We start from the raw sequence: 27683 nt of genomic DNA, 5'->3' as shown, positions 1-27683 counted from the left end.
TACCAGGGCTATATTTTAATAGACTTTCAAAAACACTTGTCCTGAATTAATTACTCCTAGACGGTTATTGAAAAAATCCTATTAAAACTCAAAAGCCACCTTCCTGTATTCATTCACTTCCTGACAATGAATTCGAAGGTAATTTCAGTGTCGCTGGCACGCAGGCTCCTCAGAGTTCACGTACAGAGTCACAAAGTGCAGTTCTCTTTTTCAGGCTAGAATATATACCGCTGGCCCTTCACGGTCTCCAGAACCAGCAGGCTTTATCTCCAATGTCTCTGTTTCCAAGTTTGGAATATTTCTTGATCCCATCAATGCCATCTTTAGGAAATTCACAGCATGTGTTGGCTCCTTGATTCAGAAAATCTTTCCTCTCCTTCACCAGTCTCTCCACCTAGGACTGGCTGTTAGGTAAAGAATCCAGCATCTCAGAACTGATATGCAAGTTGCATAGGATTTTAGGAGATGAGAATGTATGTACCCATTCTCAGGTCTGGGTGGGCTGCAAGAGGCTCAGGAGGCAGGGCAAACCCAAATGTTACAACAAAGAGAAAAAGAAATACGTAAATAAAAAACAAAAAGCAAATGAGCAAACCAATAAATAAATAAAACAAGAGGGCACTTATATTACCCAACGATGTGGTAAAACTGACAGCCCTAAACACGAAAGATCTGATTATCATTACATGTATGAAACAGCACGCATCACATGGCACGTGCTATTTATATGTATGCAAATAGTTGTCATTGCTCCTTGATCTGAAAAATATATTTATCTAGTCCCTGCAACGTTTGCACCATGAAAATGATTAGCCAGCCTTTTCTTCACGGACCGAGGTTCGCTCCCGCCCAGCTTCTGTCAAAACCATCATGTAATATAAATTAGTGCTGTCCAAACTCATTAGATCTTATTAATTACGAGCTTGCTGGTTCCTAGCAAGACACATACGAGGGATTTGAAACTCACCAACGTGTTGTAAACTCTGGAAGCAGGAAAGTTGAATAAGGCAGAGAGGAAAAACTAGAACACATGTTCACAGCTGAAAATCAGTATGGACAAAAATTTAGCTGGAATGTAATTAAGTGGGAGTTTCAGACCCCAAGGTATTACTAGACGGTTGGTTGGGTCCACTGGTCTGCAGCTGGCTTTTCCGGCAGCTGGGGTCCCGGCAGAGTAAGGGTGAGTGAGGGAACTGTATACAGCTGACAAGGAGAGGTCTCAGCTTGAGCTGCTGGTGAGGATGGAAGCCCAGGGAGCATTTGGAACTGAGAACTTGCTCTGAGCTCAGGCTTGGCTCCGGATTTAAACCCACTCCGCAGAGTAGACCATTGCACGGCAAGACGCCCAAACATTTCCTATTCTCCATCGATTTGTGCAGGAACCCCACGGAGACAGGGAGCCACCACCCATGGCTGAAAGCACAGAGATTGGAGCCACTGCCTGGGGACAGACTGTGGTACATACTGACCCTCCCTGGGCCTCAGTGCTCTCGTCTGTAAAATAGAGATAGAAATAGTATCTCCTTCAGGGGTTGTTAGGATTAAATGAGGTCATATTTGTAGAAGGGTTTAGGACAGCGGCAGGCTGATGATAAATGCTATATGTAGATGTTTGACAAATTAGGAGGTGAGCTCTGGTCTGTTGTTTTAGGATGACAAACACAGGTGAGGAATCCTGCCACCTAAGCAAGCATAAAGGGATTATATTCTACTTTCTTTTGGTGGGGACCTCTGGGTCTTCTCTGCCATGGGGAATTGGCGAGAAGTGGGGGGGAAAGGAGGGGAAAGGGGGGGCGGGGAGGGGAAGATAGAAGGAGGGAGGGAGGGCGGGCATGCCCAGGGGCACACCTGGAGTCCTTGATGTCCCAACCACATGAGAAAGAGAGATGTGTCCTGTGTTCATCCCTCCTTGCCCTCTGTCTCTCCGTCCCTCTTCCAGCCGGAGAGCCTCGTGGGCAGGGTCTTGCCCTCTGCTGGCTGTACACCTAGTTTCCTTGTTGCCTGTTACCCAGTAAGGCTGAAGTCACTCCTTCCAAGAATTGCTGGTTCGTTCCCAGGAAATGTTGAGAACCTTCCACAGAGCCCTTGAGCATTCCGAGAACGCATTACGAATCATAGGCCGTGTGGCAGGAGAAATCCGAGGCAGTGACCTGACCAGCCGGCTGTGTGATGGCCACCCACCAGAAAGGCTGGTCAGCTCTGTATCCAAAAACACTATCCTCTCGGCCCAAATACTTGAGCACGGGGGACTCTCGAACGTTCCAAAGTGACTAAGCATGTAGGGATCCAGAACAACCATGGCATGAAGCAGCCAGGGGACTGACTGTAGGATCTACAATGCTAGTGGAGCACTCCAGCCGGGGAGTGGAGCCGGAGGCATGGTTCCAGAAGGCTTCTGGAAGGACACAGAGCAGAGCCCACAGAATGGAATTGATAAGGAGAATCTGTGTCCTAAGATGGCCGACCGAGCCAGCAGGAGAGTCCCAGTCCTTGCCCCGGGGCTCTTCCGGGTTCTTCTCCCTGTTCTGCTTCCCGCGCGCACCAATCCGGGTCCTTCTTCCTGCCCCGCTTCGCGCACGCGCCCAAAGTGCCAAGTATACGGAAGTAGAAGCGTATAAATTGCCCCCTTTGTTTGTCCTCGGGGCTCAGACCTTTGGAGACCACGCTCCTCTGAGCCCGCCGGCCTTAAATAAACCTCCTATCCTCCAAGATCTCCGGGTGTCGCCTGGATCTTCCGACCGGCCATCCAGTCCAGGTTCCGGAACAGAATCACAAGGCATGCTGGGAGTGTAAAACACACACCCGATTTCAGAGACGTGGTCAAGCTGCAACATCTCATCCATCATTCTTACATCGATTACAGAATGAAATGATTACATTTTTTAAATACTGGATTAAACAAAATACATTCTTAAAAATCATTCTACTTTTTACTTTTAAATGCTGGCTATTGGAAAATCAACTTTGGGGCTCATGTCCTCTTTCCAGCGGACAGCGCTGAACTGAAAATTTCTGCAGAGGAAAACAGCTCACAGCCCAAGAGCCAGAGACCAAAGGTAGGTGGATCCTCACGGGGCAGAATCGGAGAGAAAGTGCAGAGAGAAGGACATTCTGAGGGAGGGTCCAACGCAGGCAGCTCTCAGGTAGAACAAAGAGGAGAGAACGAGCAAATTATTTACCACGCGGGGACAAAAAATATATACCTGGCATGGCTCTCCTGGGAAGCTCCTGGAGAATGTGTTTCAGAAACACAAAATAGCAAACCAAGGAGAGACAAGATCCAGCCTGGAGAATGGTTGGCGGGCGGGAGGATGGTTTCAGGATAATAGCTGTGTGCCTGGTTTTAAGATCAAACCAGTGTGTTCCAGAGGAGGAGGGGGCAGGGCGGGCAGGGTGCTCTTTTTGGGGCGGGGGGGGCAGATGAGGAGAGTCAGGTGCCTCTGTGAGTCTGAGCATTTGGCAGAAGCACCAACAGACATTGGAACACATGTGCAAACAATCGGCATACATCTCTACAAAACTAAAAAATGGCACAAGACATGTTAATTCCAGAACGTGTTCAGAGTTGTACAAGAAAGGAAATGCAGCCATCCTTGCAGAGAGCTTAGGAAGCCATAATGTAAAGACTATCTAAACAAAAATCATAATATCTAGATTGAAGGGAACGGGAGGAGTTTAACTGGGGTTGTTAGCCCGCAAAATCCTCAGCTACCATAATCAAAGTTGACAAAATGAATAAATGAAGAAATAGCAGTATGTGCTTATTTTTTAGAAATATGCAGATAAATTGTAGAAGAAAGAGGTAAGAGTAGAAAGTTGTAGCTTTGTGGGTGAATGGGATGGGGGTTTGGAGGGATGGAGCAGGGCGTTTTGATAATAATTTTTGACTGAGCTATATGCATGCTTTCGTTGGATTTAATACGTATTTTTAAGTTCATGGAGATTCCTGGCCAGGTAATCTTCCTTGTATGAAATGAAATTTCGCCAGAATTTGGGTCTTAATCGTCTGTTTTTTCCTTGTACCACATAAAGAAGCAAGTTTCAAAATAGTTGCCCTTACCAACCAATTCCCCACGTCAGTGGGTTCATGGCATCGTCTGTGGGCCACCTTAGTCCTCTCCGTCTCTTGTCTTTCCTGCTCAGAGACACCATGCCAAGGTGCCTGCCCCTCGCCGCCAAGGCAGAAAGCTCCCCTTCCCCCGCAGCTCCTCTTGCCATGAATTCTTCTCAGAATCCTTCCTCCTCCTGGCATTCCCCAGATGTAGAGGTCACCCCTCGATGAGTTTACAGATAGAGGGTAAGACGCTAATGCATCCTTGGGATAGCGTTTGTTAAAAATAAAATTTTGGTGTGCATATTTTAAAAGGACTCAGCGTGGATCCGAAAATACACATGGAGACGGGGAGGATACACAAGGGGACCTCTCACATCTCCTACTCTTTCATCCACTCAAGGAAACTTGGTTTTCAAGGGGGCTAACTTCTCCACCTAATTGCATCACTTTTTCCCCAGCTGCGTTTTTAGAGAAAGCAGTCTCACCTCTTGGATTTCACAACTGACAGGATTTGCCATGTATTCACTGGGAAAAAAGATCATCTTTTCTGTAGAGATGTGAGCACTTGAAGAAAGCCAAATTCTGACAGTCTGATAGATTTTTCGATCACCGTTTTTTTTTTTTTTTTAAAGATGTTATTTATTTATTTGAGAGAGAGAGAATGAGAGACCGAGAGCACGAGAGGGAAGAGGGTCAGAGGGAGAAGCAAACCCCCGCTGAGCAGGGAGCCCGATGCGGGACTCGATCCCGGGACTCCAGGATCATGACCTGAGCCGAAGGCAGTCGCTTAACCAACTGAGCCACCCAGGCGCCCTCGATCACCATTTTGAAGGGCTCAAATTAAGGTCTCCTATCTATATAGTCTCTGTGTCTCTGTCTTTCTCTGTGTCTCTCTTTTCCTGATTTGCAAGCTCATGCAGCCTTGTACAGATACACCCCAGCCCTGGAGACAGTCACTGCAGAAGCCAAGGTGCCTCAGGAAATGGACGATATTGGAATACCGTGGGAACAATATGGTAATGGAATCAAAGACACCATTCTGGAAAAGTAGAGTGCTTGATGGCTATTCCTCTGGGCGGAATTGTTTCATGAATGTAAAGGCGGTAGAAACAAAACAAAGTCTTGTTTGGCAAACATTTGAGCCAGTGATTGAACTCATTTGAAAATATATCAGAAGCATTTCAAGCAAGCAAAGGGCTAGAAACTGGCCACCCTTCCCCACAGAGGTGGCGTTTGGAAAGGGAAACTTGTTATGTTTATCCGTGGAATGCTTTTGCTGATGAAAATAACCTGTTTATCAACCGCCTTCCTGAATTTTTATTTTTATTTAGCGATATCATGGAACTGCTTTCCGTCTCTTTCCATCCATTAGAAGGAGTGTTGTTGGTGGTGTATATCAGTGCATATAATGATGCTTCAAGGTTTGCGACAGCTGCGATGTATGGTTCAAGTCTCACCCTGTCTCGCTGGCGGGACATTTCTGTTACTCCCCGGCTTTTCATGTTTAAACAGTACTGTAGTGAATATCCCATGTATGAATTTGCACATTGGTAGCGCTGTAGGAGAATTCTGGAAGACGGGATCTTCCCGGGAAGAAAGTTAAAATGTTAGCGGATAAAGCCAAACGAGTTCCTTCATTTGAATTCTTCACATTTACCCTCCCTTTGGGGATTCTTCACCATTTACTGTTGACGCTTGTGCATGGCCTAAGGAATATTAGGGCCAACAACAGATGTCTTTGAGCCCAGGTAGTTTGATTCCTGAGTTCATAGCCATTTTGCCCTATTGATATGATAACTGGCAGAGTAACACACAACTGTGACATTATATTTTTGTAGCAGTCAAATGACGGCAGACAAATAAGCTTTTCAGAACGCATTCTGCAAATGCTGGTTGAACACCTACTCCGTTACAGTACTTTTCTGGTTGGTCAGTGGCAGCAGGGAGCATCCTTGTCTGTGCATTTGCAGAAGAGAATGAGAGAGCACCTGCTCGGTGCTTAACACAGGCCTCTGGGTCGGCTTCCGGCCATGGTGGGGACATGGGGGCTGGCCTGCTCGCCGGGGCATCCACACCGACGGCAGTTTTACAGGGCCGGGCTCGCCTCCTTCTCGCCTCGACCCACGTGGGACCCAATATCTCCTTCTGGTGAGAACGAAGTAATTGAAAACTTGCTTTCTTACTCAGCATGGTTTTCCCCTGAAGCATGAAAATCATTGCTAAATGTCTACCGTGGGCAACGAAAACCAACAGTGCAATCAAAACGTGGTGTAGACTTAATCTCAGAGGGTAGTACCTGCATTTTTTTTTTACCTACTCATCATAAAAGAGTTGATTTCAAAACCACCCAGGCCGAATGACTACAGGCATGGGAGAGGGGCTTCGGGGGGTGGGGAGGCTATTTGACCAGTCTTAACAGATGTCAGGTCCCAACCACGGGTCTCAGATCTCCGTCCAAGAGGAAGCAGTTGGAAAGGAGCCCGAGCTCTCTCTACACATGTTGATTTTCTTTAGCGATGCTCAGCTCCGGGCAGCCCTGCAAAGCCACCCACACCGTCGTTATCCACCTCTGCCAGGCGTTCTCGTTCACATGGGCCCGGTTGAATGAAAGATGACACTGTGTGCTGGACTCCTTTGGCCCTTGACAGATACCTGTTGGAAGTCCTCTATCTTCCTTTTGTTGTTCTTAAAGCCAGATTTGGAACCAAGCACCGGTTTCCAGAGAAAGTCTGCTTCCGCCCCCCACCCCTACTGCATAGGAAAAGCTTATTCCTAATGTAGGCTTCTTGTATAAACTAAGGGGATTGAATCATGTTCAGTCACCAAAGCCGGGGTGTCCCATGACTTTTGGGGCTCACAGTAGGTCTCATCAGGAACTTGAACAGTTGGCGTGCAGAATGGTTTTCTTTGGAACTGGAATGTGGGGACAAAAATAAAACCATTATAAGTTCGTTGGGTACCCTCTGGAAATCTGGAAAACAGCAATCACTCCTGGGCATTATTGTAGAGAAATGAAAACTTAGGTTCCCACAGACACCTGTCTACAGCTGCTGAATTTGTAACGGCCAAAACCCGGCATCAGCCTGGACAATGCACAAAATACAACTCAGCAGTGAAAAAGAACACGCTCTTTATTGATACACACTGCAACTTGCATGAATCTCCAGGAAATTATGCTGACTGTGAAAAGCCAGTCTCAGAAGGTCACATATTGGGGTGCCTGGGTGGCTCAGTTGGTTAAGAGTCCAACTCTTGATTTTGACTCAGGTCATGATTTCAGGGTCCTGGGATTGAGCCCCAAGTTGGGCTCTTAGCTCAGCAGGGAGTCTGCTTCTCCCTCTCTCTCTGCTGCTCCCCCTGCTCGCTCGCTCTCAAGTAAATAAATAAATCTTTAAAAAAGAAAAAAAAAAGATCACATATTGTATAACCCACTATGAAGCATCTTCACAATAACACAATGTGTAGAGAGAGGGACCAGATCCCTGGCTGCCAGGGGTTGGGGGACGTGGGGGTCGATGTCACTATAAAAGGGCACTTCCCTTGTTGATATCTGTGTCTTGATAGGGGTAGGTTATAGGAATGAACCCACCTATGTTAATTTCCTGGTTTCGATCATGGACTACGGTTCTATAAGACGCCACTCTTGGCGGGAAACGGGAGGCGGGAATAAGAGATTTTCTGCACTACTTTTGCAACTTCCTGTGAGTCTGTAATTATTTCAAAATACAAAGCTAGAAAATCTTTGGTGGAAAATATTGGCTCCTAGGAAAATCATCTGTGAAATCTGTCGGATTAGTTCATTCATATGCCTGGTAAAAAAGTTCATTCTGGGATGGATCTCATGTTCTGCCCCTTCCAGCTTCTTAGCAGGCAAGGGCTGAGCCGGCAAGTGCCTAAAGAGAACCAAGTGCCTAAAGTACCTTTGTCTAAAAGTCATGTTTTCTCTAAGTACCCGCTATGACAGAAAGAAGAAAAGCCAAACATAGGATGAATTAATCACTCAGGTCTGGTCGGCTGACGGGCAGGGACATTTACGTTAAGATCATTTGTGCATTTATATCCACACCCCTTTCTTAGTGAAGCACACAGTGCACTTTAGGGGTGACTGAGCCCCACTCCCCATGCCTGTAGCAGGCTCTTTGGCTCCTCCACTCTCAGACCCAACCAGCCTCAGAAAGCTTGCACTCCTGCCTTATTGTTGCTGAATTCCATAGTGGAGGCATGGCCTGCTTTTTCCTCCGACTGTATGGCCGGAGATGCGTCTCGGGAGCTCTCATTGAATAATTAATTTTTAGTTTTAAATAATTCACTAGTCCTGGCCTGCATAATTGCTGGGGACCAAAGAATTAATTAGTTGGATGGTTCTTCTTTCTTCTCCTTTGCTTGGAGGGAGGGCTAGGCATTGCTGAGTGGAACATAACCACGCAGTCTCTAACTAGGCCATTATCCCCGCGATATCCGAGACCATAAAGGTGAAAGGAAAGTAATGATCATGATTCTGCACCGGCTTTAAGCAGAGATTGAGCTTTCAACTCTCCCACAGTTTTGTCCTTGGTAGCCCCCACGACCCTCCCGGATTATTTTTGACGATGAGGACCAGGCTGATTATACATAAAGGAAATAAAAACATGATCCCAAATCCTTAGTTTAGAACATGGGTCAGGCAAACTATGGCCCATGAGCCAAACCTGGCCCACTGCCTGATTTTGTAAATAAAGTTTTATTGGCGCACACCCATGCCCATTCACGAACATATTGTCCATGGCCACTTTCAGCTACAATGGCAAAGTTGAAGAGTTGTGGCAGAGACCATATGGACAGCAAAACCTAAAATATTTATTCTCTGGCCCTTACAGGAAGCGTTTGCTGGGCTCTGGTTTAGAATGTCATTTAAGCTGCCAGGCTCCTGTTGATTTAAAGCAGCTTTGCTAGGACTGTGGACGTTGTGGAACCTTGTGCTCGAATAGGCTGCTCTTGACATCTAAGGGAGGGGACTGAGGGAGGAAAAATAGAAACAAGAAGCAAAAGCCCTGGATAATCCATAACTGGGCGCTAGGCCTTGGAATATTTAGGATTAGGGCCTCATTGAGCAGAACCCAGCTCTTCCAATTGCATCGAACGTAACCTGTCTTCTACTCAGGAGAGCAAGGAGGTGAGGAGCTTTGGAGTCAGAAGTAACTTCAAATCCCCAACCCCTCTTAGGCTGTGTTATGTCGGAACCTTTCTGTTTCCTCAGCTGGTAAAAGGTAATATTCTCCCTTTTCCACTGGGTTCTCCGAGGTCACAGACACTCACTGATGGACAAGCACTTATCATGGTGCCTGGCTTCTAGTACATAAAATAGTAAGTCTTGGTTGATTTTATCATTACGACTCTCCCCAAGATACCTTTTATCTCCAGGCGATCAGTTTATCAGATAAGCTGCAGAGTTCTCTGTACCTATAGCTCGAAACAGAAATTGCAATCCTCAACATCTGCAGAGCTGGAAAAGCTCATCTGGGGCCAGCACGGTCCTAGAAGTGGACAGGATGCCCAGAGGACAGCCTAGCTTTTTGGATGGGTTGAGAGCTGTTTCTCCGCAGGGACTTGGGCCCCATCTCCATCAGCAGAAAGCCAGAGCGCTTTGGCATCAACAGAGCCACGTACAAAATGGAAATACTGACGACACATAATCCATACCGCTCCGCGGTAAGCCACGCACCGGCAGGACAAAAGACGGAGAAGGTAAATGTGAACAGAGCAAAATATTTCGGAAACCTGGTTGCCCCCGATGACCTTGCGGCTCAAGCCAGGAATCTGCGCTTCCTTCCGGACTTCTCGGCATTCCGTGTCCCCAGCGGCTAGGTCACCAAGGCCCGACTTCCCATCCATTATCTTCTTGCCGCCGCCGCTCCTACTCCCCCATCTCTTGTCTCCTGAATTACGTAGTCTTTCCTGGTCTCCCCAACTCCAGTCTTGTTCTTCCAATTCACAGTCCTCCTGTGCTTCCTAAAACAAATCCGGGCCATCACATGCCCCCTGGAAACAGCTGTGGTAGTGACCCTTTAGGACACTCACCGGGTGGTGCCACCATCGCATATGTATTTCCAGAGTGCTTCCAGCACCCCGAAAGGAAACCCCACCTCCTTGGGGATGCCTGGGTGGCTGAGCCGGTTAAGCATCTGCCTTCAGCTCAGGTCGTGATCCCGGGGTCCTGGGATTGAGCCCCGCATTGGGCCGCTGCTTTGGGAAACATTTGGCAGTTTGTTAAGAGGTTTAGCGTGCCCACCATTTGCATCAACATGGATGGAACTGGAGGGGATGATCCTAAGTGAAGTAAGACAAGCAGAGAAAGACAATTATCATATGGTCTCACTCATATGTGGAACATAAGGAATAGCGCAGAGGACCACAGGGGAAGGGAGGGAAAACTGAATGGGAAGAAGTCAGAGAGGGAGACAAACCATGAGAGACTCTGGACTCCGGGAACCAAACTGAGGGTTACAGAAGGAAGGGGGGGTGGGGGAATGGGGTAACCGGGTGGTGGGTATTAAGGAGGGCACGTGTTGGGTGTTATACACAACTAATGAATCGTTGAACACTATAACAAAAACTTATGATGTACTATATGTTAGCTAAATGAACATAATGAAGAAAATAAAATAAAGAGAAGTTTAGCATGCATTGGGGCGCCTGGGTGGCTCAGTTCGTTGGGTGGCTGACTTGATTTCGGCTCAGGTCGTGATCTCAGGGTTGTGAGATCGAGTCCAGCATAGGGCCCTGCGCTCAGCGGGGAGTCTGCTTTTCTCCCTCTCCCTTTGCCCCTCCCCCTGCTCATAAGCACTGGAGCTCTGTCTCAAATAAATAAATAACTTTTTTTTTTTAAAGAAGTTTAGCACGTATCTACCTGGTGCCCAGCAAGCTCACCCCTAGGTAATTACCTAAGAAAAAGTAAACGATGTTGTTACGAAAGCCTTGTGCAAGAAGCTGTCTTATGTACAGTCACTGAAACCTGGAAGCCATCCAGGAGTCTATGCCCAGGAGAATGGCTACGGAAGCAGTCACGTAGCCATCGGATGGAATACTGCTCACTGATAAAAAGGAATGGACTAGGACTACACACGACAACATGCAAAGACGAATTTCCCACACATCACGCTGAGTGAAAGAAGCCAGTCACAGAAGAGTAGCTGCTGCAGGATTATATGAAGTTCTAGGAAAGACAAATCTAATCTGTAGGGACAGACGGCAGGTCTATGGTTGCTTCTGGGTAGAGAAGGATTAACTAGGAAGAATCACGATGGAATTGTCTGGATGGTGGATATGTTCTGTGTTCTGCTAGGTTACGTGATTTGTGCATCATCAAAACCAACCAAAGTGTCCATTTAGATCTATGCATTTCACTGTTGGTAAACTAAACTTCAATTCTAAAACAATAACATAAAAGTAATCCTGTTGCTTCTAAACAAGAAGACGATTTACATAAATACCTGGTTTCTTATTGTTACACCTAAGCAATAATTGAATCCCATGAGGCCTGTCACCACATTTTAGACAGTGATATTTGCTCATCCTCCTTGCTTGTCACTCTTAGGATCACTTAATTTTAAAAAAATTACTTTTAAGGATTGAGTTCATTTCGTCGTTGAAAATGTTGCAGTTTTTGAATAGTTGGGATATAATTTTCAGATCAATATTCTTGTAAGTTCATTAGAGTAAAAAAAAAAAAAATCTTTAAAAGTATTTGTATCAGTTGGCTTTTGCTATTCTGAAAAGGCTCCAAAATTTAATGGCTTCAAACAACCACCACTCATTTAGCTCCTGGTTCATGGGCCAGCAGTTTGGGTCGGGCCCAGACAGGGGATTCTTCTGGTCGAGGCTGGGCTCCGTTGTGCATTAGCAGTTACCCCTCCTTGTACACGCTGAGTTATCTGAACATGTCATTACCAGCAGCCGTAATGCCCGATGCGAGGCCAAGGTTGTGTGGGTCTGTTGTCATTTTCGAGAGGGATGCAAACTGCATTAGGATCTAAAGTAGGCCTGTCTGGAAGGCAGAAACCAAGAAGCTAATTTCACGGTCCTAGCCAACCCCCACATCTCCGGCCTTGTAAAAGGACCCCTTCTCAATTCGGCTTCCTCTGTGAAGTAGGATTGGAAAGTCTCCTGGTAGTAAAATCTAGCTGCTTTGTCCTCCTTGGCACTGATGGGTAGCAGAAAAGCAAGCTTGATACATTTCTGCAAATACCCAACAAAATCTCTGGGAGATTCATGCCTGGAGCTAACACTGTTGTAGGAAGCCTAGGATGATGCCGAAAACACCAGCCTCAACTCAAATAGAAAAATCCCTATATATTTTTAGTATGAATATGAATCCAGTTGTGATCATCATTGAACAAAAAAGATTGGAATGATTAAAATGGTTGAAATGAACCATCATGACTTACGTCAAATTTTAAGCAGTCACACCAAGAATTTGTTATGCTTCCTTGTTAAAATTGGAAATTATCCACCTGGATGCTCAGAAGAAAAGGATGACAAAAAGCAAAAAAAGATTTTTGAAGTATCTTTCTGAGTCTAGTTGGTGCGTTTATCATTTATCCATTACGTGTAATACTGACTTCCCCATCTGTTACAGTAGAAGCAAGTCGTGCTTAAAAAAAAATCGTCGATGAGAGATAGTAAAGAGTCATTTCCACCTTGTGCTTGTGCATTAAGTTTTAATGCTAATAGCTAATAGTTCAGACATTCCATTTTCACTGGCACTTATGTAAAGTTCTATTTTCTCTGCGTGTGGGGGGGGCTTCATAATTATTTCAGTGACAATTACGGCCAATGACGTTTCTTCCAAAAATCATTCATTCTATAAAAGGTGGGAAATTGTCCTGGATGGGGAGTGGGACCTGACAGATCCCCCATGGAGGGGGTGAAGATGCAGATGCGGGGAACAGGGATGGAGAAATAAGGATTCTTCTCTCCTGGCCACCCTCCCCCCGCCCCGGCTCCCCCTGAGGATCAATATTTCATCTTTTCTGCTTGAGAACTCTGATCCAGTTAGTCAAGTAATTGAGCCTGGGCTGTGCTATCCCACACATTCCCTTCTCTTGTCACTCTTTTGTCCACAAAGACATTATTTTGTGAAGGGTCAGGTTTCTGTTTTGCAGAGCAATTGATTTTGCTTTCACACATTACGTTTATGACCCAAACACACACACACACATACACACACACACGTGCACGCATGCACACACACGAAAGCTTAATTATATTTAATTTGGTGCCAGGATTTGACCGTCTAGAATCTGTGTGTGTTTGTTAACATGGTTCCCTGTTTTTTAGACCATGAGTGACAATTGTCCGTTCCTGTCCCCAGCCCCGAGCTGGGGAGTCCATGCTCTGCCTTGCTGCATTGCGGTTATTTAAAAATATTAATTGATCCACGTTGTCTTCATGCCTAGAGTTGGGCTTTAAGTTAGAAGACTGTCCAGATTTGGGATCCCCCTCCCAAAGCAGAGCCTGAGACAAGGTTGGAGTGCAAGCAGTTGACGTGTGAGCAATCCCGGGAGGCAGCAGCCGACGGAGGGGCATCCGCAGGTCTCCGAGCACCCCGGGCAGCTAGAGCCCACGCGTGGGGGCCTCGGACACCGTGGAACATAACTCAGAGGCATCCTGCCTGAGGACTGAGGGCTCTGGGACATGTGTCCCCCGACTTCTGAGAGTGATTTGCTGAGCGCTGCTTCCCGAAGCCCCAACTCTTCAGGCTTGGGGCTTGTGTGGTACACAGGCTAACGTGGTCCTTTGTGTGTAAAAGTGAGTGGGGAGGAAGCAAGCAGGATCCAACAGCAGGAAGACAGCCTTCTGCAAACCAGGCAGCAAGCCCTCCCCACCCCCTGACCCCAGACTTCCCATCCTCCAGCACCATGAGCCGTACATGCGCCTCGGTGAAGCCGCTTTGTCCGTGGTGGTTTGGTACGGCAACCTGTGCTGACGAGGACAGAGAGCATGTCCCTCTCCTCAAAGCCACACACACCATGCCTGTCCGTAACCCAACGGCTGGAACTTAGTCCCGCGGCCTCACTTTGCTATAAATGGGGCTGGAGAATGTGATCCTTATTTGGGGGTGGCTAGGGGCTCAGTGAAAAACAGCAGGTTTGATTCTGCAGGGCAGAGTTTCTCAACCCCTGCATGATGGACATTTTGGGCAGGGTGACTGTCTGTGGCGGGAGGCTGTCCTGTGTGTCGCTGGGTGCTGAGCATCCCTGGCCTCTGCGCACCAGATGCCAGTAACATTTTTCCCAACCCCCGGCCCCCGCCCCCAAACAGCGATGATCAGTAAAAATGTCTGCAGACATTGCCCACTGTCAACCTGTAGGTCAAGTCGCCTTGGGTTGAGAACAGCTGTGAAAGGGTTGGGAGAATCGCATATTAAGAGACACATGTCAACACCACCCCTTGCTGGGAAGATGGGTCCCTTTCCTGTATCTAGACAAAGGCTACTCTCTGGCTGGAGGTCACGTTGCCGTGTTATTTCCAGGTTTGTCAGCAGGCTGGGCTTTGCTGGAGCTGTTTGGTGATGTTTTGGCACTGTTGCTGACCTGTCAGCTCCAGGTTTGATGCACCCCCTTGGAGATTCTGTGAACTACTTAATATTCCTTAATACAGTCATTTTCTGTTTAGACTAGCCAGAGTTAAGTCCTACTGTTTACAACAGAGAATCCAGCCCGATACAATTGGCCTCATTAAGATTCACCCACGATCCCCCTTTAAGACCTTGGTCTTTTGTTCCTCGGGTTAAGAAGCCAGGCAAATATTCTAGGAATAACTCACAAAAGCAAATTCCCATGCTCGAGACCCATGGGAACACGCTAGTTTCCACACGAGTTTATAGGTTAAATTCTGTCTCCGTTATCTGTTTTTTTTCCCTCCTCCTTTTAGGACTTGTTGAGAAGCTTTGTCAGAATCAAAATTCCCTCCGGACTTCTATACATTTATTTATGCTTTCTTGTCCTTCTACATTCCAATGCAGCTCATATAATTCTCTCCTCTTGTCTTTTCCTTTCTTTTCCACGGCAGTGACTCATTTCGCTTTCTTGTGTCTCTGTCTCCATGTTCTTCTGGCCTGATCTCTTCCCCACGGAATCTTATCTGCTTTTCGTCTTGCTGTATCTTTTTCTCTTCCCTCCTCATCACTGGCTTAAACCCCTTGAGCCTCTGATGTGTTCTATTTTCTGTGCAACAGGAAAGCTCTCTCTGAAAAGGGAGTGAGCTTGTTCTGGAATAGGTAGAAAAGTAGGAAGAACGGTGGGGGAGGCAGGTTGGCTGGAGTCCGCTGTCATTCCTAGGCAGTCATGAGGCTGCCTGGGGGAGGGGCGGGGGCCAGCCCCGGGGCGAGGGAATGAGATGTAGATAGACTCAGGGGCTGCTCCTGCAGGGGTGAGGCCGGCCTCAGATATGGGTGTGCAAAGTGTCTCCGAGTTCAGTGGCACCCAAGGCGTTGGAGGTGGTGGGGAGGAAGCTCAGGTGTAGGCATCCGTGGGCATTGGTGGTTCTGGACCCTGATTCTGAGACCCGTCAAGACTCTGGGGAGCTGGCTAGAAGTTCTCAAGGTGTCAGGGTGAGGCTGGAGCTCAGAGCAGATGACAGAGCTCCTGGAGCTTGAGCACAAAATCGATAAACCACGCAGAGGCCTGGGTGCGCGTCTAACCTGGACCATGAGAGGGGAGCGGGCTGAGACAGCAGTGAGGTGCCTCTCCCGGGAGGCCAGGGCCCTCCAAGGGTGCCTAGCTCCATCTTAGCAAGCCTCGCCTAGTGCCGGGGGAGGGTGGCAGGTTGGACTCGGTCAGGGCCGAGGTGGGCAGAGCCTGTGACAACTGAACAGAGCTAGGGAAGAGCCACCTCCAACAGGGATTCGAACACTTGAGATGTGCATCAGAATCACCTGGGAGTCTAGAGTAAGCACAGGTTGCAGGGCTCCGTCCTCAGAGCTCCTGATTCAGCAGATCTGGGATGGGGCCCAGGAATCAGAATCTCTAACAAGTTCAGAGGTGAGGCTGCTAGCTCAGGCCATGCTCTGAGAACCATTGGCTTACGCCTTTTCTCAAACAAGGTTCCTCAACCCTGGCTGTATATTAGTGTCAGGTGAGGGGATTAAAAATCTCGTAGTGACTTTTGCTAGTGGTCAGGGATGGGCTTTTGCTTCCATTACAACAACCAGAATGAAATGGGCAAATTAGACACATTTTTAGAAGTGCCGGAGAGACGTGGAAACAGAGAGGTGAAGTAGAACTAAAATTCCAGATAAGGGAGAGCCCTTCCTCGGTGAGATGAAAGCTTTTCCACCAAGCCTAGCTCCCCGAGGCCCCGCATCGGACAAATGAAAGCAGACGCTGGAGGGTGGAGTCTGGCCTCAGCATCAGGGTTCTGTAAGGATCCCCGGGTTATTCTAGGGGACAGCCAGGGCGGAAAAACACGTTCTTCTAAGGAGAACTGGTCTTAGGGCCCAAACCGGATTGCTCTAGGGTCTTCTGGGATGAAAGGGGCTCTGACCACCCGGGGATAAATCAGTTGACAGGGAGAGGGAGAAGGATGCAAGACTTTCCTGGGGGACACATATGTCAGAAGACAGCGTGGAGGGTGGGGAGCAGGGGCACCGATGCCCATTCTGCCTTTGGGGATACACAGAGCTCATGATTCTGACCGTCTCCTCCTCCCTCCCCACTTGGGTCTGGGAGAGTAAGCCCATGATGTTACTGTTCCTCACCTACAGGTCTTTCCCCCTTACTCATCCCCGCAATCCCGTATTCCCGAGCCTCTCGCTCAGTGGTTCTCAACTGGAGGAGATTTTGCACCCAGGGGACAATTGGCAATATCTGTAGACATCTTCGGTTGTCCCTACTTGGGGCGGAAAGGTGCTCCCGGCATCTGGTGGGCGGAGGCCAGGGATGCTGCTCGACATCCGACACTGCACAGGACAGCCCCCGCTACAGAGAAGGAGCCAGACCCAGATGTGTGTAGTGGCTGAGAAACGCTGCTCGGCTAGACTGCATGAACGCCTCGCCTAAAGCGTCCCACCCCTGCTGTGAGCTCTGATCGAGAGGGTGGAGACTCCTGCAGATGAGGCCCGCGGAGTGCTTCCGTCCCCCTGACCTGCCGCTCTGAAAATGTTCGCAGCATCAGCCAATGTCATCAGCAGTGAGCACCTGCATGCGCAGGTGGGGGCTGTTGGCCCCGAGCTTAGGTGGAGGGCTTGGCAAGGACCTGAATGGGACCTCTGTGTTCTGAGGGGCCGGGCTGCCTCAGAGCTCCACCAGCTTCAAAGCAACTGTCCTCACTTTTCAGCAGCCCTCCTCCGCCTCCCGGCCTGAAACAGCCTGCCCATCCCGAATCCTTCGCCCGAATTGTTCACCGTGACTCATTTCTCGTGGGGAAACAAAAGGAGCCCTTGACTCCAATAAATGTTTAAAACAAACAGAAATAACAAATCACTGATTCCCAGGAAGGTGGGAGGGGGTGAAGTGGATAGAATATTTTCCCACCATTGTGCTAACATGGCTTAATTAGTCCGATGTGCCGCTTACCACCTGGAAAGGTGTGGAAAGGTATGTGAGGATGAAGCAGAGTTCAGTGCAGGACAAGGAGGCCTGGAGCAAGGTGAAATGCGTGCACTGAGGAGAGAGGGCGGGCGGAGGGGGTGGAGAGGCAGCCTGCATGCTGAGAGGCGGGCTGAAGGCTCTCTGAGGAAGCCCCAGCAGCACACGGCATTATCAGCACTTTACCTGGATCATCTCGTGCAATCCTCACGACCCCGTGTGACAGATTCCATTATTGCCCCCCTGCATCAGTTAGCCATTGCCTCAGTAATCCTGTGTAACAAACAGCCCCACAAAACTTGTGTGGCTGAACGCACCAATCATTCAATCTCTCCTAACATGTCGGCTGTCCACAGTTCCGCTGAGACTCAAGGGATCCAGTCTGGGCACAGCTCCAAGCTGCAGGTGGGGTTCACGTTGCTCCAGGCATGTCTCTTCTTCTTGGAACCAGGGGTGTGACTGGAGTATGTTTCTCCCACAATGCTGGGAGACGTGTAAGAGGACAGCAAAGCTGTGCAAACCCATTTCAAGCCTCTTCTCGTGTCACATCTCACATTGGCAAAGTGACGCACACTGCAGAGCCTGAAATCAAGAGGTGGGAAAGTGCACTCTGCCCACCATGAGTTCAAAGCAAGCCATAGAGCCAAGCTCAACACTGATGGAGTCGCGAGGTATACTCCCCCCCACCCATGAAGGCTGGTGACAGGGGGAGGCGCTGCTGGGAATTCGTATTTGCCAATAATCTAATCTACCACATTTTAAATATGTGGAGATTGAGCCACAGAGGCATTCAGCAATTTGCTTTAGGCCACAGGGCAAGGGGTAGGCTGGGACGTGAACCCAAATGGTGTGGCTAGAGAGCTTATGTTACACAGCACCAGTCTACACCAGTGGACTGCATCCACCAGCCATGCCCCCAGACCCCACGGCTAGTTGTCTTATGCTGCCTGTGGTAGCAAGTCTTCAAGCAGCCCCCGATGGTCCTCACCTCCCGGTGTCCACACCTCTGCCTCACCTCCTCCAGCTTGAATTTGGCTGATCTTTGTGACCAGTAGAATAGTGAGAAAGTGGTGGTGTGTGCCTTCGGAGGCTAGGTCATAATAATCATTCTGGTTTTCTCTTTGGAGTCGTGGACCACCCACTCTGGGGGAACTGGGACCCCGTTGTGAGGATGCTCAAGCAGTCCTGTAGAGAAGTCCTCGTGGGGAGGATCGGGAGCCTCCTGCCGACAGCCGGCACCAACATGCCTGTCATGTTGAGTGAGCCACCTTGGAGGTGGGCCCTACAGCCTCTGCTCTTCAGACGCTTCTTTTAAGTTTTCCAGCAGAAGCCTGGATGTTGTGAACCAAGGACAAGCCATCCCTTCTGTATCCTGTCTAGATTCTGCACTGGAAGAAACTTGGACATGTAATGAATGATTATGGTTGGCTTAAGTCACTAAATTTTGGAAGGATTTATTATACAGCAATAGATAACTAACATACAGCCTTTCCTAAGGACTTGAGATGCCACCCAACACTCCACAGCCAAGCAGAACTTGGAACTCCAGCATTCTGACCTCTTACTTGGTGTTGTCTTAATTGGCACACGAGCTAGGATGAGGACTCAGGTCCCTGGACCACATGCTGGGTGCTGGGTACTTAGTGCATGGTAGATCTGAAATAGATAAGGAATTCTGAAAGATTATCCATGGCATAAGATACTGAAGGTGGAAAAACCAAGGTTAGTTACAGAAGCATGGCCACCCTTCACGAGTGTCTCCAGGGGACGTTATGACTTCTCCTAGAAAACGTGTCCCTACAGATGGCCTCCCAAGCTACGAGGGGTGTGGCAAACAGCTCACTTCTGACAGTCGCCTTCCCTCTCTGCAGAGCTTCCGTCCGAGACTCAGAAATACGTCATGGTGCCATTCATCTGTGTTGCCTTCAAACAAGATGTCCAGGTTCCGTCTTCCATTGTAGTTTGTCCCTCACTTCACTGAAGTCCATCTGTCCCTCATTAGCTCTTGGGCATATTCACAATTTCCACTTAAAGACGGTTCTTGTCATTACAATTAATGAGAGACGATGCGGAAATGAGAAGACACCAGCTTCCCCGACACAACCAAGAGAAAGATAAGAAAACCCCATCGGCTTTTTATAATTTTTAAGTGAGTAAATCAATGCCTGCCCGCAATAAAAGTGCAGACCCGACAGCCTTGGCAAGCATTCTGGCAGCTGGGGAGGGAGACTATTCTAAATATACCGTCATCTAAAAAAGCACTCCCCGGGACGCCTGGGTGGCTCAGTTGGTTAAGCAACTGCCTTCAGCTTGGGTCATGATCCTGGAGTCCCGGGATCGAGTCCCGCATCGGGCTCCCTGCTCGGCGGGGAGTCTGCTTCTCCCTCTGACCCTCCCCCCTCTCATGCTCTCTCTGTCTCATTTCTCTCTCAAATAAATAAAATCTTTAAAAAAATAAATAAATAAATAAGCACTCCCCACGAGACTTGGTCTCTCACCATTTACCTCTGTCCCCCAGTGATTGCTCTGGTATGTCGCACTGGGCACAGATCATTAGAAGCGCTTTTGTATGCAGGAAGACTGTTCCCCCCTTGAAGCCTCTTTGTAAGCTGGAGTTGCTAAGCATTCCGGGGATGGCGGAAAGGCAATTTGCTTGATTCATGAGATCAGGTTGGGGAAAGATCAATCTTGGACTCATGGTTGGTTAGTGAGATCAGTCAGGGGCTTGATGGTTTCTGAGAGAAATCTTTTAAACCAACAGATTCTTCTGTCTGTGATTTCTCTGGCCTCAAACACTCTGCAAGGGGCCAGGGGCTAGAATGTACGATGTGATTCCCCACCTCCCACACAATCAGCAGGGACACATGATCACCACATAACTGAGGAGGGAAAAATCCTCCACAGCCCACACGTCCTCCACACACATATGGTTAGAATGTTCTCTGTTTTAGATACGCATCGCTGTGATAAATGTTTAACACGTTTTCGATTTAACATCAGACACTGCAGAGAGTCCTCGGTCAAGACTGAGAAACACCAACCTTGAAACATTCAGACCTGAAATATTTGAAAATAAGCCTTGCCAACTGGATGGGTATTGTTTGGTGTGTTATTTTAACAATGATTTTATTTATTTCTTTTTCTTTTTTTTTTTTTTGAAAGAGAGAGAGAGAGCACAAGCCAGGGGTGAGAGGCAGAGGGTTAAGCAGGCTCCCCGCTGAGCAGGGAGCCAGACATGGGGCTCGATCCCAGGACCCCTAGATCATGACCTGAGCCGAAGGCAGATGCTTAACTGACTGAGCCACCCAGGTGCCCCATTTAACAATCATATTAATACTAAGCATAGGCCCTTGTTATGTAATCACATCATGAGTTTATGCTCACAGACACTGTGAACAGTTCACATTCATTGACTGACCTCATCGTCACCACTACCAGATAGTAGGGATATCAGCATATGCACCTGCAGAAAGCTTCCCAATGCCACACAACCAATAAAGGGCATAGCCGGAGCTTACCCTGAAGACCGCCCAGCTCCAACCCGTGTTCTTCCACACTGCCTACCAGTCCCTTTCGGAGGCATACACTCGTGCGCATTTGCATTGCCTTAAAATGTGTTGCAATAAATGTGTCTCAACTTGATCATGCAATGAGTCATTAGCAAATTACGGTTCCTGTCTTTCCTTTTGGCAGTTTTATTTCTGGAATGTGTGTTCTTCAAAACCCAGTTCAAATAGCACCGCCCATGAGCTTTCCCCAAACCCCAGCCAGGACTACGCTCTACCCTTTATATTCCGCACCTTATATTTCTCCCTATTGTTGGATTCTTTTGTATTTATTTGCCTGTATGGGTTCCTTTAGGGCAGAACTAAAATCTCTACCTTTGTCTGCTGGAAATTTTAAATTCATTCAAAAAAGCCTTAATTTATGGAGGTATAATTAATATGCAATAAAACACATAGCTCTTACTTGTGCCACTGGGGGGGAGGTTCAAATGTTCGCATCTATGTGCCTAACAACCCAGTCAAGGTGCAGAATATTTCTATCACTCCTTCTGCCTCTTGCAGCCAGTGCCCTTCAAGCCACCACAGATCGGAACCTCCATTTGCATATTGTAAAAACAATTCAGACTCATCCGTCTTCTTTAGCCTAGTTAATGCTGCTGGAATCCTTCCGGCTGTTCAGGTTATAAAACCCAAAGCCTTGGGGTGCCTGGGTGGCTCAGTCGTTCAGCGTCTGCCTTCGGCTCAGGTCATGATCCCGGGGTCCTGGGATTGAGCCCCGCATCGGGCCCCCTGCTCAGCGGGAAGCCTGCTTCTCCCTCTCCCGCTCCCCCTGCTTGTGTACCCTCTCTCGCTGTGTCTCTCTCTGTCAAATAAATAAATAAAATCTTTAAAAAAAAAAAAACAAAAAAAACCCCAAAGCCTTTTTTGTCATATCTTTTCCCCCTGTCTTCAACACATAGTTCCTCATCTAGCAAACTCTGCAGAGCATCTATATTCCAAGCCAAGGATCTTTGCCAAGGATGGAGTCATGAGCCAAAGCCAGTCAATGCCACCTTCCCATGGTTCTTTCTTCTATCCTCCTCATTTCCTCCGTCCACTGTCCATGTCCTTCTCTTCTTTACACTGTCACTACCTAGCCCTGGGTTGGGTCTTGCCACCTCCCCTTCTTCTAACCCATCAATCTGTTGTTAAAAACATCCCATGCCTCCCCATTCCGGTCAAAACACAACATACAAAATAATGTCTCAACCCCTCAGGTCGCCTTCAGGAGATTTCACAGTCTGGCTTCATCCTGCCTTTGTAGTTTATCTCCCTTCACCTGCGGCCATGAGACCTAAACTCAAGCCACCCCAGGCACCTTGTGTGTTTCAAAAGATGTTCTGTCTCCTTCGAACTCTTTGTCTTTGCTTAGGCTGTGCTCTCTGCTTGGAATGTTGCTCTTTCTGCTTCTGGAAGTCTTACCTTCAGTGCCTGTTCCGCAAGGTCTTTTGAGGTGTCCTTTCTCTAGATTCTCCCGTGGCGTGCCATGTCTGTTTACCCACGTGCTGCCCTTGGACCCTCTGGTGTGAGCTCCTAGGTACTTTGTTTCCCTATGTGTCTTCCAGAAACATCATTAGTGTCACACCGTGGAAGAGTCCATGTTATGAGAATAAGAGAGAGAACGTTCTTTCTGGAAGAGTAGCAGTGTTCTTATTTCTTTTCTCTGCTTGTTTTTTTTTTTTTTTTTTTAAGATTTTATTTATTTATTTGAGAGAGAGAGAATGAGAGACAGAGACCATGAGAGGGAGGAAGGTCAGAGGGAGAAGCAGACTCCCTGCCGAGCAGGGAGCCCGATGCGGGACTCGATCCCGGGACTCCAGGATCATGACCTGAGCCGAAGGCAGTCGCTTAACCGACTGAGCCACCCAGGCGCCCTCTCTGCTTGTTTTTATACTGGGGATACATGGGGTGATCTTGTTTCTCTCTTCAATTGGTTGCTCGGAAGCTTGGAGCTAAACATGGCGCCCCCTTCCCCCAAACGCGGATAAATTCTGTTTGCTGTTGTTACCCCTGATTTCATGTCATGTTTCTTAGTTTCCCAATACCCATATTTCTTATCTGTTTTTCTTCTCCGGGTGGGTTTCACTATGTTTCTGCTCCTAGTAGGTACTCAGTTAATTTGTTCAATGAAACAATCCATTGGTTTCATTGGCATGCAGCAGAGAAAAAAACAACAAAAGCTCTTCAAGAGCTGATGGATGTTTGGTTCAGCTTTAAACCAACCCCCACCCCCAACAGCCCAGCGCAGAACTTGGCCCTGAGTAGAAACTCAATAAATGTTAAATTTCACTGAATTTAAAAAAAGAGAGAGAGATGGGGCACATGAGAGCTCAAAATCATCACTAAATGGTTACGGTAAAATCCGTGAAGATAAAGTTGTTTCTATCATAGGATTATTATAAAACTATGGGCATCAAACTAACATTAAGTAAGGAAGAGAATGGGGCGCCTGGCTGGCTTAGTCGTAGAGCATGCAACTCTTGATCTTGGGGTTGTGAGTTTGGGCCCCACTTTGGGCATAGAGCTTACTTTTAAAAAAAAGAAAAGGAAGAGAATGATTTTGGACTTTCACTGCCATTTCATGCAGAGCATTCTGGAACAAGGCAAAGGCCCGCCAAAGGACGAGCTGCGGCTACCTCACCGGGGCAAGTCAACGTGGGATGAAGGAGTGTGTGGGGAAGCTGTCCAAAGGCTGGTTGCTTCTGCCACAACAAAGGGAAAAGGTAAGATGAAATCGATGATTCGTTTTACGCCTCTTTATATGCTTCCATCAATCCTGTTGCATGGAAACTGAAGATTTATGCACTCGTAGAGAAAGCAGGTAAGAAGGAAAGCCAGAAAATGTAAAGACATGTAATTGTACGATAAGAGGGAATTGTGTCTCTCGACTGTGTTACTGGTTTCTGTTTCCCATCTCCCACTGGAAAGAGACCTTGGCCATCATCGGCCCATGAGCCGCTCCGGCTCTGCCTCTCTGTGTGGGTCCCCTGGAGTCTATCGGATGCGGATGCGAGCATCCCCCCTCCTCTGATTTCACCAGCTCAGGCAGACCAGCTCCTCAGGCCTCCGTGCATCAGTAGCACACCACGGCTCCCGGAGAGCACAGAGGCTTGCTGGTCAGTTCAAGGTCATGGGTGGGAAGCTGGAGGCAAGGGCATTCCTGAGACTGAATCCCAGCTCTCTGCTTGCCCTTCCCTGACCCATGTGTCCCATGCATCTAGGAAGCCACTTAGAGAAAGAGCATGTGTTGGTTGGAACCTCAATGGCCAGCCCATCTCTGCTGTCTTCAGTCCTGCTGTCCAGTCATCCCCACCGATGACATCTCCTCTTCCTGTAGAATCTCCTACAAAGACTCTGGGTGCCCAATCCTGGGACCTAAACCCATCTACCCTACCTCTCAGAACGGCACAGCCTTGTATCCATCCTGCAAACATAAACCAGGTCAGTGAAATGCATGGAGCCCCAGGAAGCGCGGAAAAGCAGCCCAGGAGAGTCACTGAGAATCCTTGCATCGTGGGGCAGCTTTAGGAAGGGTTCTGAAACTGGTCTGCAGTTTTCTGTACTCTTTTCACTTACGGTTACTCTGTGGGCAGCTAAAGAACTCTATCATCATGTGCCTTTCATTGCAGTCATTTTTTTTAACCTGAAAAATAATGGTGCTTTTTTTCTTTGCCTTTTTTTTTTTTTTCTGCACAAAAACATCAAATATTCCAAACATAGAAACCTGCCTATGGGAGCTTGGTTTCCATCACTCTCCGTGGTGTCTTTGATCTTCAGTCCTTGCCCACCAAAGGTTGTAAATCAGAGTTTCTCCACCTCAGCACTATTGACATTTGGGGCTGGATATCCTTTGTTGGGGTGCTGTCCTGCGTACTGAGGGATACTAAACAAGATCTCTAGTCTGTGCATTAGCACCCTAACCCCCCCATTTCTGCAGTCTCTGTTGTGCGGTAAGCCACTGAGCAGCAAGCTTCAAGAGGGACACAGGCCTTTTTTTTTTTTTTTTTTTAAATGTAGACTTGCGCTTATAGATCCTCAGGGAATTTTCCCAGACCTGAGGCCTCGAGGCAGGACTAGGAAGAGCTAGGAGAAGACAAGAATGGGGAAGGGAAGGCTGTGTTCACCTTCCCTTAGGCCAGTCTGAGAATACTAGTGTGACCTGTAGGAAGGAAGCTGGGACTTTTGTGCCGGCATGAAGTGCCATTCTCCCAAGAAGTCACATTTAAAAATGTCAATCTGGTGTCTAAGAAATAATAAAAATAATAAAAATTGTGCAATTGCCCAAACCGGGTTTTGATTCGCAGTCCAGCGTAACTGAACGTGGTAAAACCTCTCTCCTCTTTCTCTCCTATGATCATATACAAATAGCAAATGTCCTCAGAATCTCTTTCTTGCCCCCCGTGACCCCTCCCCAGTTTGCTCTCAAGCATGGTGCTCATTATGGGCTCTTACTTCTGTCCCATCCCTCCATTCCTCTTCCCCTTTGTCCCTCCCCTTGTTCTTGGGATTTTAAATCTCCGTCTTTCCAGTGTGGCTCTCACCATGATTAACACAACAAAAGCTTCAGGCAGATAGCAGGGCCCCTTCCGTGGGGCGGGAGCAGATGAAGAATTAAGTCAGGACATCTCTAAGTGTGAGGCTGAATGCATTTCTCAGACACGTGGTCATACGGGACACCAACTTTGCCCCCTTAATACGAGAATTAACTCTGTGGTCTTTTTATTGAATGACTATGTTGTTTTGAACCCTCTATCAGTTTCTATTGCCATATCCCAGATCATCGCAAACCTGCTGGCTTGAAACTGGTTCGTTCAGAGTTCGCAGGTCAGAAGCCTGGGCACGGTGTGGTCACGCTCTCTGCTCAGGTCTCACAAATCTGCACTAAAGACACTGACCTCACCTGGACTCTGGGGCTGTAGTTCTCATCGGAAGGCCTGGTCCTTTTGCAAGCTCCTGTGACTGAGGCAGAACGCAGTTCTTGGCAACTGTAGAGATGAGGTCCCTGCTTCCCTGCCGGCTGTCAGCTCGCGGAAACCACCCACATTCTTTGCCACACGGCTTCGTCTTTAAATCCAGTAGCAGAGACTCTGCCTCACCCAATTCCCCCTTACCTTTCAAATCTCTTTCCAGGAAAAAGCCTGTCACCTTTAAGGTCTCTAGTTAGGTCAGACCCGCCAAGGATAATCTCTCTTTCTTAAGGTCAGTTGATTTGGGATTTAAGTGCACCTGCGAAATCCTTTCACGGAAACACCTAGGTTAGTATGTGACTGAATAACGGAGAAGGTATGTGTATGCCAGGGGTCAGGAATGTCTGGGGCATCTCAGAATCCTGCCGACTGCAATTTCTAATATGAAAATGGAGGTCTCTGCCACTTGAAAGCTACCACGTTATCAAGGAATCACTGATTGATTTATGGATTCATTCATTCATTCATTCTGCTTAAACCAGCACAGAACACGCAATATGCCCTTAGTTAATATTCATTTACCTAGTGTTTTTGAGAAGTAAATTAACTCATTCAACAAATATTTATTGACTATCAACGATATTTCAGACTCTCCTCCAAGTGTAGAAGACACAATGATGAACCGTCAGACGAGTCTCCTGTTCCAGTGGGTTCCTGAATGAGAGAACGCTGGAGACTTCCCAGACTGCCGTGTCCTCATGGGACTTGCTTTGCGTTGAATAAACACTTACTGGTTGCCGAATCCTCATGATAAGCCTGAACCCTTAGTCATTGACTCCTTAATCGAAAGACAGTTGTTCAAGGCAAGTGATGAGACAATCTGTCTTAATCCGCCAACTTGCAGATCCCTTTGCTATGTTATCCTTAAGGTAAGTGGAAACAAGTCTAGATGGTGGGTATTAAATCCCCTTGCCTTGATTGTGAGTGGAGGTAGGAACAGGATGGTGGAGATATGGGGGTAGTTGGTGAGGTTCTAAGGTTCCTGGGCTGATGCCTATTGGAGACCCTAGTGCAGGGACTGGAGACCTGGAGTAAAGAGCTGAGTGGGAGGTCCAATAATTCTTATGAGGGGGTTAGAAGTAGGTCTGTGAGGTGCAGCCATTACAACTGTTTTCTAGGTCAGTAGGAGCAGATCCTTAGGTGGTTGGCTGGGTTTGAAGATGAGATCTGGATAGGCAGGACGACATCTCTATCTCCAAACTCAGTGATTCCACTGGGGAGGGATTTTTGTCCCCATGCCCCCTCTGGGAACACTTGGCAGTGTCTGGATACATTTTTGGGTGTCACAATATGGGTGAGGGTATACATCAGCATCTAAAGGGTAGAGGCCAGTGCACAGGGCGGCCCCCAGCAATAAATAATTATCTGCCTCCAAATGTCAAGTGTGAACCTCGCCCTAACCAGATCCACATGTTGGGGTCAATGGCCAAGCATCTGTGAATGTCAAAGGCCATTACATTCAGTGAATCATGTTGGCACCTGATGCCCATTCAGGGCTCTGCAATCAACCAGTGGTATGACCTCAGACACAAACTGGACCCCAGTGTGCTGT

At 47.8% G+C, this 27683-nt stretch overlaps 1 long non-coding RNA gene across 1 annotated transcript; it reads left to right on the top strand.

Moving 5' to 3' along the window:
* Nucleotides 1-1831: 1831 nt before the first annotated feature.
* On the top strand, nt 1832-26892 carry LOC115938080 (uncharacterized). Its single transcript, XR_004073273.2, has 4 exons — nt 1832-3056; nt 23752-23887; nt 24386-24605; nt 26720-26892. It is a non-coding gene; the product is annotated as an uncharacterized LOC115938080 (long non-coding RNA).
* The last annotated feature ends 791 nt before the right edge of the window (nt 26893-27683 follow it).

The sequence above is a fragment of the Leptonychotes weddellii genome, chromosome X (genome assembly GCF_054177405.1).
Source record: "Leptonychotes weddellii isolate Sample4059 chromosome X, ASM5417740v2, whole genome shotgun sequence".
In the NCBI taxonomy this organism is placed as follows: Eukaryota; Metazoa; Chordata; class Mammalia; order Carnivora; family Phocidae; genus Leptonychotes; species Leptonychotes weddellii.
This window is presented reverse-complemented; position numbering and strand designations above follow the sequence as displayed.